Consider the following 14,376-nt stretch of genomic DNA (forward strand, 5'->3'; position numbering starts at 1 on the left):
GTCATCTATGAGAGAAGAGATTGCCAGTCAAGAAATCAGGTTTCTTTAGATAGAAATTATATTTACTTAATTATTCAGTAAAACCATATGTTTTGTTTTATTATTAATTAATTAATTATTATGATTACTTGTTCATTAATAAACAACAGCCACATCAAGAATGAAGTGCTACATGATGTCTCATATTCCTATAATACAGTATTTTACATCTTAGGAGGGTTGGCTCATCTGGACTAACATACCAAAGTAAATGATGAACATCTCAAAATCACATCTAGTGCATCAAGTATGACCACTGACAGGACAATGTAAACTCACTGTTTCGGCACCACAGTCCATTATAAACCACATAATACATGAAGTTTACAAAGAGATTGTCAGGTGAGGATCAAGGCTTCTCTGGCTTTGATAAATTAGATAAGCATGCAAATTTTACCAATTTAAATTTTTTAAAATACAACAGAAATACAAAGTAGTACTGACAGCCATAATTTCAGCATGTGGTAAAACGATGCAACGTTTTTAATGGGCATTCAGCATTAATTGAAGTACAAATTACACATTTGTGTGCACAGTGGGGAAGCAATATCCAAAAGAAGCCATTTTTTAATGCAAATTCTTAAAGTATTTATTATTGGTCATTTGATAGGCACACGGTCTTGTTATATATCCCCATTAGCAGAAAAAAGAAAGACATGTTTTCCATCAGGGCAGTAAAATGTGAAGTTTAGCTGCTGATCTGAGCTTCCCTGCTGTTACCGTTTTATTGCCAATAATATTCATCAGCTGTTTGTCTCAGGAAGGTAAGGGCACATTTCTGTCCACGTAACAAAGCCATAACAGAGCGCTGGAGAACAACTACATGAAATTACAATCCAACTGCATATTTTTTCTACCAACGCAGTAAAAGTTTAGCTGGCTGATCTGAGCTCTGATGCTGGAAGCTGCCGTTTTATTGCCAATTAGTGATCAGCCTATTGTCTCACCAAGGTAACAAAACCAAAACAGAGTGCTGGAGAGAGAGATTAACTACATAAAACTAATCCAACAACATATTTTGTCTACTAGCACAGTAAAGGTTTAGCTGTCTGATTTGAGCTTCCAGCTGTAAGCTACCGTTTAATTGCCAAATAGTGATCAGTTGATTGTCTCAGGAATGTAACCAGCAAAGTCAAAACAGAGTGCTGGAGAGAGAGAGTAACTACATGAAATTAATCCAACGAGCCTACATATTTTACACCACAAGCCAAAGCCAGCGCTGTAGAATAAACGGACTCCTCTGGTTTCATGGTATAAAGAGCCACAGGCTGACAGCTCTCGTGCCAAATGACACGTGTGCTCCTTAATTTGTCCGAATGTCTCTTCTCTTTTTACTTCTAATAAACCAGAAGACTACTCAGAGACTGCATATTATTATTATTATTATTATTATTATTATTCCCTCTTCTTCTATGTAAGTATTTAATGTAGTGACGGGCGACACTGCCAGAATTAAACAAGCAGAAGAAGAACGTGATGACAAAACACACTCTGTACCGCTCTTTGTTTTTGTCGGCTACGGTAGAAACATGACGACAAAATATAGCCCGCGGTTATGTAGATAAAAATGGCTCATTCTAAGGTAATAAAAACACAACGGTTCATTATGTAAGGTCTTTATACACCACTGTAAACATAGTTATGCATATTATATTGCATTTTTGTTAATAGATCCTCATAAATATTACACACTGAACCTTTAATATTGAGGTGGCAGCATAAATATTAGAGACAGATAACTTAAAATAAAAACTGTCCACGTGTCCAAGTTCCATTGTGTGTGAGAAAAAAATGTTTTATATGCAGGGTAAACTGGTCCTTTAAAAATTAAATATACCAGAGCTGCTTAAATATCAGCAATGAGTTGAACTCAAACGTACATGCAGCACTGAAAAGCCCCCCATAACCTATATTTAGTTTTCTGTCTTGCTACATGAGGTGTCAGCATAAAGCGTGTGAGTTTGTATTGTATCCATTATTGTGATTTGGTCTTGTAGCTTACCTGCACAGTCTTATGGGAATCTGGCTATGATATCAACAGCTTCCAGAGATGAATATATTAGGTTTAGAGTCAGAGCCTTTGTGCATTTGCCAAGAGAGTCTCCTGCCGCACTGTCAAGACAAAGTTCCCCAGGGACTCCGGCATCAACATCGCATATTTAGCCGATAGAAGGAGAGAGAAGGTGGCCCGCGTTGGAAAATTGCCCCAGCAGCCAATACCTAACCACATATGACAGGTTTATTCAGAGGTTGCAATTCAAATGTGTGGAGGTCGTAGAGAATGACTCCTGGACCAGCTGTTTCCCATCATTGTCACAGTTGTAAACTGTATCCCCCAACACCTGCACCTGTGTATCCGGGAGGGGAAAAAAAGACCCCCAACATCTGCCAGATGATAAATCTAACCACATCACTGCAAATTAGTAGCTGAATGAGTTTGACTCTGTGTTATGTGAATGCATCCCCATTCCAGGACAAGTGTTCTCCATCGGTCGCTGACAAATTGGTTCTTGTATTCATCAATGAAATGATAAAGAAATGTTTCTTTTTGCTGCCTTCATTTATCACTGTTTAACATCCACTCATATGCATGCTCCCATCATTCTCTTTTTACCGTCTGGCATCGCCACAGGCCAAAACATTTGTTCAGCTGGAGGGGTATTCTTTCTCTATCTTGTTCAGACAAAAAGCACCAGACCTAGGTTACCTCATGGTGATTTTGTCATGATGACACACGGGTGTACAGTATCTTTGTCTAGATGAGTTTTGGTTTACATTATATACCTCTGTTAAAGCTTCCATTTGTACTGAAAGCATCAGTATCAAATTACTTTGAATCCAATTGTTGCCAAACAAAATCACATAAATTATATTATCTCGTGATCCAGTCTTGGAAGCCCAATCAGTCTTGAAGTTACTATGATTGCAGCTGGATCTCATTTCATGTAATTGATTAGGTGCATTGAGATATCAGTCTTACCTGCAGCTAATCCCATTGGAGAAGAATTAAACATGATGTAGTTCTGTTTTTTAGAAATTCGGCTCTGTTTTTTTTTGGCGCCAACATGAAATCCGTGGAGGCTAATCACAGTAGCTAAACTTCACTTTCACGCTAAATCTAGAGCTATATGTAAGTGTACCTGTTTGTTTCTGTTCACACATAAGCTTAATTCCTTTGGGTGAGAAGACCAAGAAATGTGCAATACACGTGGGTTGGTATTGTATATGTTAAATCCTCCAGATACAGTAATCCGTTCTGAGCATTGTGGGTCCTTGCTGACAAAATCTCCCTCAGGCTCTTCTCCACATGTCATGTCCAGCCCTGTTGACAGCCAAGCATTGTTAATTGAATCGTGTTCTCTGTGGCACTGTCCTTGTCCTTTTAATCTAAAAGGGGTATAATGGTTAGGAAAATATTTCAGAGTAATAACAAAGCTCTGTCTCCAACTGGACCAGTCATGAAGATAAGATTGAAAACTATTGACATGGGACACTACCTGTGAAGACAATTAATTATATATGTACTATATATTTGTATCTCTTGTACATGTGAATCATATGTGGTTGAAAGTCAATCAGACATTTGAGTAATATTTTTAGTAATCCTTAATAATTTTGTGTGATTTGTTTTTGTAGTACAAATTATTTCTTTCATCTCCTAGCTAGTTAGTTAGATGTGGCTTTGGAGATGGTAGTGTTAGTTGGTTGGTCCAGACTATCTCAACAACTATTGGATGGATTGCCAAGAAATTTGGCACAGACATTCATGGTCCCCAAAAGATGAATCCTAATGACTTTGGTGATCCAAAGTAAATACCTGAAAAAACTAATAACATAGCCTCTGCTGTACACTGTACTGTGTTTAGTGCTAATTAGAAAATGTTAGCATGCTAACATGCTAAGCTAAGATGTTGAAAATGTTAAACACAGTGTTGCCACCTTTGCAACTTTTTTGCTATATTTAGCGACTTTTCAGACCACTCTAGCTATATGTTTGACAGTGCAGTTAGAGTTACATTTCACACTTTGCGGGTGCTTTGAGAATTACACATTTTTATTTTATTATTATTTTTGTACAGGTTTAGCGGCCGCAAAAGCAGTGTAGTCCTTTTGTGATTGCCCCTCACTCTTTTTATCTCACATGGGTTTTAAATATGAAATGAATCGTTGAAAACCATGACCAGCAACAAATATTGGATATCATAAATGATGAAATTATGAGATATTAAATCCCAAATGTGGTCATTTCTGTCTGTGGCCACCTCACAACTCACTGGTCAGCCTATGGCCATTCTTTCTGCATTTCCTCCCAGTGCCTGCTTGGGTTCCTCCTGGTGGCCCGGTTTCTTCCCAAAGATCAAATACATGCAGGCTGGGTAAACTGAGGACTCTAAATTTGCCTGTATGTGTGAATGTGGGTGTAAATATTTGTCCATGTGTTATCCCTGTAATACACTGGGGACCTCATCGAGGATGTTCCGTGCCTCTTGCCCAATGAGAGTTTGGATAGGTTCCAGCCCCACATGACTCTGCAAAGCAAGCAAGAACAGTCGAGTTCAGCTAATTGCATCAGAGCTAGTGATACTGAACTTTACAATATTTTCCAGGGCAGGTGTGTTTCTGCAGGGCTATTTCATTAATGACATGCATTCCCCTGATAATACTTATCAGATGTGAATAAGCTTAATTTAAAACTTACCAAAGTTTAAAAACAAAGATGGTGAAGTAACAGTACAGAAAGCAAAGACATTTGTTAAGACAGAGTACAGAGTAGTGATACTTCAACTTGATGTATGGGCCAACTTTTTGGCGTCCTCAATGTGATAGCTTGAGCAGTATTTTTATCCCTGCAGCGGAAAAGCTTCAGCAAATTCCAGCCTGTTCAGCTTTCTGAAATTTGCTGGCAGGAAGAGCCAAATGAATGCAGATAGCTTTGAGCAATTTTGAGACCAAGACAGATGACCGAGGGTTACAAATACTGGATTATTTGTTTTCGCTGAGCAGTATCATGGGGTGTTATTTTGCTTTTATTGTTAAGGAGTTAAGAGCGTTGTTTGGCACAGCTGTGCGGAGGCGCAACATTTTTCTTTGAACAGATGGTATCGTAATAAAGTCATCTGGGAAGAACAAGGCTTTTCTTCTTCTTTTGATTTGCTTAATTTTCTGGCTTTGTTGTTTGCATTTGTGACACCTTTTGGGTTTTAGCACAGGCCATGCAGCATGTGCAGTTCTCTACAAAGTTCATAATGTGAGGACAGTGTGTTGTTGAACTCATTCGGATTTAGTACAGTGAGCAGGGAACAAATCCAGCGCCTGCTCTGGGTGTCAGTGGCATCCTATCTCTTACAGTGGTATTGTAGAGCACACTGGAGCGGCTGTGATACTGCTGTTGTAACATGCAGTGCCAGGCCCTCTGGTAGTCTCCAGTGGCCTCAGAGGCCAGTCCTTATCTTTTAACAACACGCCTCTCAGCAATCCACTGGCATACAAATGAAAGACTCACTTAGGGGCTGCTCTCTCTCTCCCCCTCCAACCTCTCACTGTCACACTAATCCTGTTTTGTGTTGGAAACACAACACTGTTGCAGTATTGTTATTGAGTAAATGGTATATCAATCCAAACACATCAGATATTACAATAACTTCATTATAATCACACTGTCATCACAGTGTGCCTTGCATTTTAAAGTGATTCTACATGTCAGACATCAAAGAAAAAAATAATTTTTAATGTGCCAATGTGATTTATAAACAAAGCATGTTCCTCCTTTCAGCTCACTTGTTACTTAATTATAGAGTAGCTGCTCTAATAAATGGCAATAACATGCCATTGTTAAAGTTTAATGTGGTCTTTAATACCAGACAGTGTTGTCCAGTGTGAGTGGATGGCACATAGATAGAGTCGCCATTGAGGCAAGAGGAGGACTCTGTGAACATTAATGGCTTGTGCTGAAAACCAATCAGGGTATCTAGCACTGCTCTGCTAACACTGTGTATCTTCTGCATTAAATATAGGGCGTTGTGTATTATGACACAGCATAGTTTATGACAAGAAACAATACCCTTTAGTTCATATATTTCAATTGCTACTGAAAATTAATTTTTTAATAACGTACCAAGAGTACAATACCTGAAAACTCTGATAACCCTTTTCACATTTGCTTGCTACCTGCAAATCTAATGGAAGGATTTCTGTGAAATTATGGTGGATATTCATTGTCCCCCATAATGTCCAATGTTTTGCAAACCCCCCAACTTTTCCCCAGCCCACGTTCATGCCAGAATTCACACTTGTTCACAAGAAATATCATATTACCATGAAATTACTGAGTACATTCATGCTTCCCAGAGGATGAACCTTTTGCATTTTGGTCATTCCATTATTTTTCTTGTAGCGCCAGCCTTAGGCTAAACTGCCAACTTTGAATGCAGGATTTCCTCTTGTTTATTTGGAGTTTTGAGGGGATGAACATTTTAGATTTTAAGGACCTCATGCTGTTTCTCCTGGCAATACCATTATACTGTTGGTAATTTTGTCCAAACACTTTAGTACTGTGGCATGTAATGAGGCATAATCGCGGTCTCTAGGGTTCGCTAGAAGGCCTTTTGAATTTAAGTCTTGGTATGACGGTCATGCCATGTTTTCACATGTTTTTTTCTCTGACATAATCTCATGTCAGTCCCAGATATCAGGCTGTCAGGTGTAACAGTCCTGATGTGGGTATGTTTTGAATTTGCAGCTTATATTTTTCAGTTCATTAGCACTAATGCATTTCCACCTCTAAGAACCAACTGACAAGGTCCTGCCATTTTTTGAACAGCCTCTGGATGCTCAAGAGGATGTTGGTTAGGCCTTGATCCCTGGCTCCTCCTGTTCACATGTCAAAGAGTCCTTGAGCAGGACATTGAATCACAATTGCTCCTGAAGGTTAGCCCAGTGTCTTCCATGATAGCTTTTCACCATGGGTGTGTGAGTGTGTGTGAATGGGTGAATGAATTCACTCTCTCTCTTGAATATTAAACTTATTCCATATAGGAAGAGCAGACTGAGCCAACAATGTTTATATATCAGGTATTGTCTATTTATTTTACTTTTTTTGCATCAATGCTTACATCACAATGCAACTTGAATAATATACAGAAGCATACCAAGACTAAGTATGGTAAGGAATACTACATACTACTATTTTAAATTCAGACATGTCTTATTAAAGGGATATTTCAAAGATGGTGTTTTAAACTTGGCTAACTTTGCAGAAGAAATATTTTTTTAAATTGGTGCTACATGACCATAGAAAACAGAGAGAAAATAGTGCTGGGGTATTTCCCTTTGCTCAAAAGGTAGAAAACTTACAACAACCAGAATGCATTGGGCCCGTAGCCTTCCAAGGCCACTCTCACTCCCAAACATCCCCAACATAACAAAAAAAAGCCTGTCAGAGCTGCTAACGTAGGCTAAGCTTTCATAGCACTGCTGGGTAACAAACAGGGGCATGTATGTGCTAGTCTTAACTGACTTCATAAAAAAGTGTATTGTATGTTTTCTCACGATAATGTTGCCATGCTAGTAACAAAACACCCTGAAGTCTGTGTCGAGCACTTTTTCATAACCATATGTGGTCTAGATCTTAGGTGTAACACACAGCGACTCCACTTCTCCACTACAATCTCTAGTTTGAACATTTTACCGACAAATTAACCGGGAGCTCTGGGTGCAGGCAAAATGGAACGAAGTTAACCATTGTTCTTTTGTGTTATACTACCCACATTACAATAATGATACAAAGACAGTTGAAAATCAGCAAAGTGTTAGCATAGGTATATAATAATGTATATATTAAAAGAAAAAAGGTGTTGGTTGTAAGATCTCTACGGGGTCTCAGTGTTGAACTGAAATAACCTAACTTGTATTAAACTGTGATAAAAGTTCATGATATCTGTGGCTAATATGACTAATACAGCCCACGCAGCTCATTATTTTTAATTAGCCCCACCTTTTTAGTATGTTACTGCCAGCATTTCATGACACTGCTGCTCTGTGTCTTTAACCATTGAATATTCAGCCCCAAAGGCAGTCATATGTCTGTTAAGTGTGTTTTTCACCTCAAATAATATAACTCTGCAGCCAAGAAGCTTAGAATTTGGTAATTTCTGACAATCACAAGTTCACTTTCCATTTTTAGTCCTGCCATACCAGAAGCTTCTTGCCTGGGTGCTAACTGATTATGTTAATTTATCTTGCGATAATGAACAGTAGAGTAAGAGTTTACATTTGAATTGCAGTGCGTGATGTATAGATAGTTTTACATCTTTAGTTTTTGAGTTACCATGACATATTTGCTGTATTAGAAGTCAAAGTGGATGTATGCCATATACTAGTAGAAAGTTACCTGTTAGCGGTGTAAAATGAAGGCAACACATTGCTTTTTTCCCTTTTGAGAGCTTCTTTATGATCATGTGTCTGAATGGCAAGCACAGTTATGTATTTATTGTGTGTATTTATTTATGTGTAACAAATCTGTGGTCAGTATGGAGTAACCAGTGGAGACAGTTTACTTAATCATCATACAGGTTTTGACTGTCCTCATGTTTTCATACAGAAAGAATATATTATATTTGACAACTGATGCTGACTTCACAATCACAACGATGTGATTTAACTTTTTGTCCTCGTGCCGAGATTCCTATCATTCAATATTTATAACCAAGCTTGTTTATTCCAGCCTCCAATAAGCACTGTATAATAGAGACAACCTTTAAATACCTGAGTTATGTGACAAAAACAGGTATGCTTCTGTCAAAAACATTATTTCAATTTCAAATGGGATGACATTTCTAGCGATGCACAAACTTACTTCAGTAGTTGCCTTTTAGCTAAAGCTGTGTCAGCTTCAAAGACTTTAGTCGTGGCTTTGAGCAACTTGTGTATATTGCATTGTTTTTTTGTTGTTTTCACCTCTTTGAAATGCTAAAGTGTTAACAATTCATAGACAAAATACAGCTGCTTGTGTGTATGTGCACACACACACACACACACACACACACACACACACACATACACACTTATACTTATTCAAATATGTTTATTGATTTTCACATATTTTGTACAATAACAACAACAGTGCTTAGTACTCCACAGTAAGATAAACATACAAATAATAATTATTACAGTTATTGCTAGGTAGAAAGATACATACACAGGCACATTTAAACAAAAAACCATTGGCTATGATTTATTAATGGAAGGGAACTTGGCCAACTCACAGATAGGTGTAGTCTATGCAGAACCTTAAAGTGATCGTATTATGCTCATTTTCAGGTTCATAATTGTATTTAGTGGTTGTACCAGAATATGTTTACATGGTTTAACTTTCAAAAAACACCATATTTTTTGTCATACTGCACATTGCTGCAGCACCTCTTTTCACCCTGTGTGCTGACTGCTCTGTTTTAGCTTTGGAGTGATGCATCTCACTTCTAAAAGATCTTTGTTGGGAGTTGCACATGCACAGTACCTAGTTAAGGACTAATTGCCAATCAGAAGCAAAGTAGGGCGGGTCTTGACAAGCCGGTAAACACGGCTTCAGTTCAGCTGTAGGCTACATGTTCCCGAACCAGCTTAGCAACCTAGACTAGAGCAAGAGTTTCAGAAACGACACAGTGATCTTTCACAGGTAACATTTTAACTGCCCACTGTCTCTACATCACCCAACTCTTCCTCCCAGTGCCTCTTTAAGTTCAGACCTCTTCCAACTGGATCCATTCAGACATTGATCTATCCAGGTACTCTGTGAGGTTGTTAGAGAGAAGTGGGTTTTGATATAACTACACACCTGTAAATATCTTAACCCAACTGAGGGATATTAAACCCCTTCTTTAGCTGTTCAAAGGAAATAAAGTGCCCTTCCTTAAAAAGGTCCTTCACACACTTAGTTCAAAAGATGAGTCTGTGAGAGATGGTGCTAAGTTGACATTTTCCAGAGTAGGAGAAGTACTAAGAGCTTGTTGTTTAAACTGAGACTGTATCCTTAGAGAACCATGAAAAATTGGGTTGTTTGTCCAATGATGTTTAATAAGGGGAAGTGGGGCACAAATTAAAGAGCAAAGTGACTTGAAAGCTGTTCAGTGAGACACTAAACAGTTGTCTCATGGAACAGTGATCCAAAGTATTATCTTATGGATGTTGGCTGCCCAATAATAATACAAAGAACAGACCACCATCCTCCTTTTTTCTTTCCAAATATTCCTTCCTTATTTGGGATATATTTTTATTCCAAATAAAGGTAGATGTGCAGTTATTTAATTCCTTAAAAAAAGATTTAGGAATAAAGACTGGGATTTGACATAAAATAAAAATCTAGAGTATGCCAGGACATTTTTACACAATTGATCATACCAGCAAGCGACAAGTGGAGGGCCAGCCAATTAAAATAATAACAATAAAATCATATTGTGTTTCCAAAGACCAAGATGTTCAGACAGAAAATGAGAGCATGAAGTTTGTTGATCTACAGAGTTCAGTATCAAAATCTCTAACATATTCATGACTGAGGCCTTGTTCTTCTGTCACATCGGTCCTCTAAATAAAACCGATCCTTTAAGCAGATTCGGTACTGATTATTGGTGTTGATCCTTGCAGTATCGATACTAATGCTACTCAGACGCTTAAATTTGCCATTTATAGAGCAACAGCGGCTCTGCTCAGAAAATCCAAAACACTGCAAGTATATGAAATGTTTTGCCTTTAGGTGGCCAATGTTAACCTTGGCACACACAACATTTATACACATATAACTAGAACTAGCTGTGTTTTTTTTAGCTTTGCTGTCATTAGTGCACTCTTCAGAGCATTTCAAACTGACTGCTCTACAGTCCAAATGATGTAAAAACACCCATGGTGCAGTTGTGCATCGCTAAGGAACGTATCATTAGTTGAAAAGTTAAAGTAAATAAGTTACTTTAATGGTAGGTAAACAGAAAATGCAGAATGTTCAACAATTTAAATAATGATTCTCTTTTACAACAGTGACTGCAGAAGGAGCTCATTGGTATCAAGTCCAATCAGGAGCCAGTACCTAATTAAGACTGGCCCTCTGTACCCATCCGTGTCTGTATTTTGGACGGAAAAAATAACTTAACACGTGTTAAAAAAAAAGTGAAGCACCACAACATGATAAAAATGACCTGAAAATCCCCATTAAAGGTTCAGTGTGTCAGATTTAGTGGTATCTAGCAGCGAAGTTGCGAATTGCAACCAACTGTCCAGTCTACCACTGCCCCCTACCGTTTCAAAGAGCGTTGGACACGGTGGCTGACACAGCACAAAAGGTGTCTCTTATGAGACAGAAGAGAGTAGCCAGTCAAGAAATTAGGTTTCTTTAGGTAGATATATTAAGAAATTATATTTACTTAATTATTCAGTAAAACCATATGTTGACTTGGCCAAAACATGGAAAATGTAAGCCAAGAGTGTGAAACACTGGCACTGTTTCTCCACCACAGTCCATTATAAATCTTACATCATTGACAAAGGAAACACGTTACTTCTCTTGGTGATTATGGACCCTCGCCAAAACGGCCTGCCAGTAATAATATCTGGCCCGCGCCCAGATATTATAGATCTCAGTCATGACAGCAACAGTTGCTTACATAATCACTTCCTTTTGAGTGGTTTTGCCTGCAAAATAAAAGCGCGAGAATGTTTTTTAACAGCAGTGCCTTCTTTTGATGTAAATTGAGAGCTTTTACTTTGAAAAATTAATAAATGACATTACAACAAGTCTGTAGCCTACCTGACGCACCTTTAAAATAAAACCTGATTCCCCTGAATGTCCTCTGCCTGGAGATACTGGGGAAATAAAAAAGCGTCCATAGGTTGATGGATGCGTATCAAACACACACACACACACACACATACACTGCAGCACATGCTTTATTGTAAGCATGTGAAACAGTCGCTTCATGATCAAATTGTTGAAGAGGGGAAAATAAATTCTTGCAACATGGGATGAAACACACAGCCTTCTAGGTGTGAGTCCTGCGCTTTACCAACTGAGCTTACTAAACACCTTAACATTTAGTTCAAATATTGTCTGATAATTGTCTTATATTCTAACCCACCATCTAATGGATGAAAAAATGGCTCCGATTAATTATTTTTTCTTTGAATGTACATATTCAACGTAGTGTTGAGCGCCTACACAGCCAGAATTCTACAAGAAGAAGAAGAAGAAGAAGATGAACATGGTAACGAAACGCGTTCTGTAGCGCTGTTCGTCCATTTTAGCCTACTGTAGAAACATGGTGGTGCAACATGGGGACGTCCATGTAATGGGAATCCGCGGTTAGGTAGATAGAAATGCCTAAATTTAAGGCAGGGGTTCTCAAAATCTGAGACTGCCGGTTTCACCTCAGACAAAGCTTGGGAAATGGTGCCCCCCACCACATCTTTAGTTTACTTGGTAAGTTTTGCTCAATTCCTGGATGCCTATGGGATCGTGATTATATTTTGTGATCCCATAGACACTCAACTTTTTTTCCAAAATAGCCTAATATTTCTGTTTGACATAACTGCTGACGGCACCAAATAGTTTTATAAAAGGTCTGTCTTTATTAGTTTCTGACTATGATGGGGGGAAAACAGTTCCCAAAAACTACTGTATCTCTGAAGTCTCATACATGTAGGCTATTCTATGTGATCTCCTTTTGATAGCTAATGCAATAAGTAATGTCATATTGTTTCATTTCCATCCACTGAGCCTCCCCTGAAACTGCTTGGAGGCCCCCTAGAAGCCCGCCTCACACTTTGAAAACCCCTGTTCTAAGATAATAAAAGCATAATGGTTCATCGTGTAAGGTCTTTATACACCACTGAAAAAGTTATGGATCTTATATTGCATTTCTGATCCTCAGAAATATTACAAACTGGACCTTTAAGTTGAATAATCCTCTATCGCAAAAAAATGGAGCATTTTTATAATATTTGTTGCATAGCTTGATTGAATTAAACATTTGAACATCATTACAATCAGAAATCATCATCAAAATCCATGCCAACTTGTTCACCTTCTATTGTAGATTATTTTAGATTGCCTTCTTACTGTAAGCCGGTGCCCTCCAAAAAGCATCATTTAAATATTAACAATTAACTGTTGTCTGTGTTGTGATGATTATCTTTGACTATTGAAAACTATTCAGAAATTACAAGGGAAATTATTATTTTGTGTTTTGTGAGGCAGAAAAGGGTTATGATAGGAAATTGCAAATCAAAGTCTGCAGTTTCATCTGCCTGTTGAAAAGTGTTTTTAATTAATCATTTTTGACAAAATTGCACTGCTTTTTGAAAACCACTGCTCCTATTGTTTTTGAAAGTGTTCAAGGGGTTTAATATCGTCACAAGTGCAGATGCTGACTAAACTTAGTCCTTGCATTAGCATGGGGAATTGTTATTTTGCACAAGCTCTTGTAACTGAAGAATTACAAATGCCAGGAGGGACTTAATTCCCTCCAAGCTACTTCAACACAAATAGAAGGGAACTGACAAAGACCTCCACAAAAACCAGCAGACCTCCCAATGACATGCAAACAACAAAGAAATCACAAAGTAGTCTTGAAACCAACCCAATGGGATGATCAAGGAACTTTTAGAGAATGTAAAAATGATTCCTAAAGCGCAAGTGTTTCCCTAATAGTGACAGAAAACCATGTCCAAGCAACTGTTGCACCAAATATATTACCCACAAAGCATTACCTCATCCAGGTCACTTTGTTGAGAGTGAAATGTAGTTTCTTTACACTTACTTTGTTTCTGGAGTATTAAAGATAAAAGAGTCAATTGAAATACTGTCACTTGGCAAATGCATGTTTCTAATCAGGAATTAGAGCCTTAATAATATGGATGCGATGAGCATTTTCTTCTGGTGCTAAATCTTACAGACATTAATTTCAAGCATGCAAATCAAGGGCAGATGGAATTAGAAAAGAAGTGTGTGGGGGATGAGAGATGTGTCGCTAGGGGTCGATGCCTTTTGTGGAACATAAGTCCCATTTATCCCAAATTAGGACGGGTGCGGCATTGGTTTGCTTTGATGTTCCTCTTGGCGGGGGTCTGGGTGGAGTGCAGAAGGGGGACGGGGCAGATTGCTGAACCACAAACAGATGTTCAAGGCTCATCCTTTGAGGTGCTGATGAAACATTGCCACAGCGAGAGTCTTTACATCCCTCTGTCAGTCAGTTGCCACTCTATTAGTAGTGCACATAGGGTGCTATACCAACAGCAGCAGATGAAGCAGTTTGACCTATATCTGTGCTAAGTTTAAGGCTTTGCCTTAGAAATGGT

At 38.3% G+C, this 14,376-nt stretch overlaps 1 protein-coding gene across 1 annotated transcript in view; it reads left to right on the forward strand.

Moving 5' to 3' along the window:
- Positions 1-14,376, forward strand: part of khdrbs3 (KH domain containing, RNA binding, signal transduction associated 3) — a 108,625-nt gene that overhangs the window by 71,315 nt on the left and 22,934 nt on the right. The window lies entirely within an intron of this gene.

The sequence above is a fragment of the Micropterus dolomieu genome, linkage group LG09 (genome assembly GCF_021292245.1).
Source record: "Micropterus dolomieu isolate WLL.071019.BEF.003 ecotype Adirondacks linkage group LG09, ASM2129224v1, whole genome shotgun sequence".
Classification (NCBI taxonomy): domain Eukaryota; kingdom Metazoa; phylum Chordata; class Actinopteri; order Centrarchiformes; family Centrarchidae; genus Micropterus; species Micropterus dolomieu.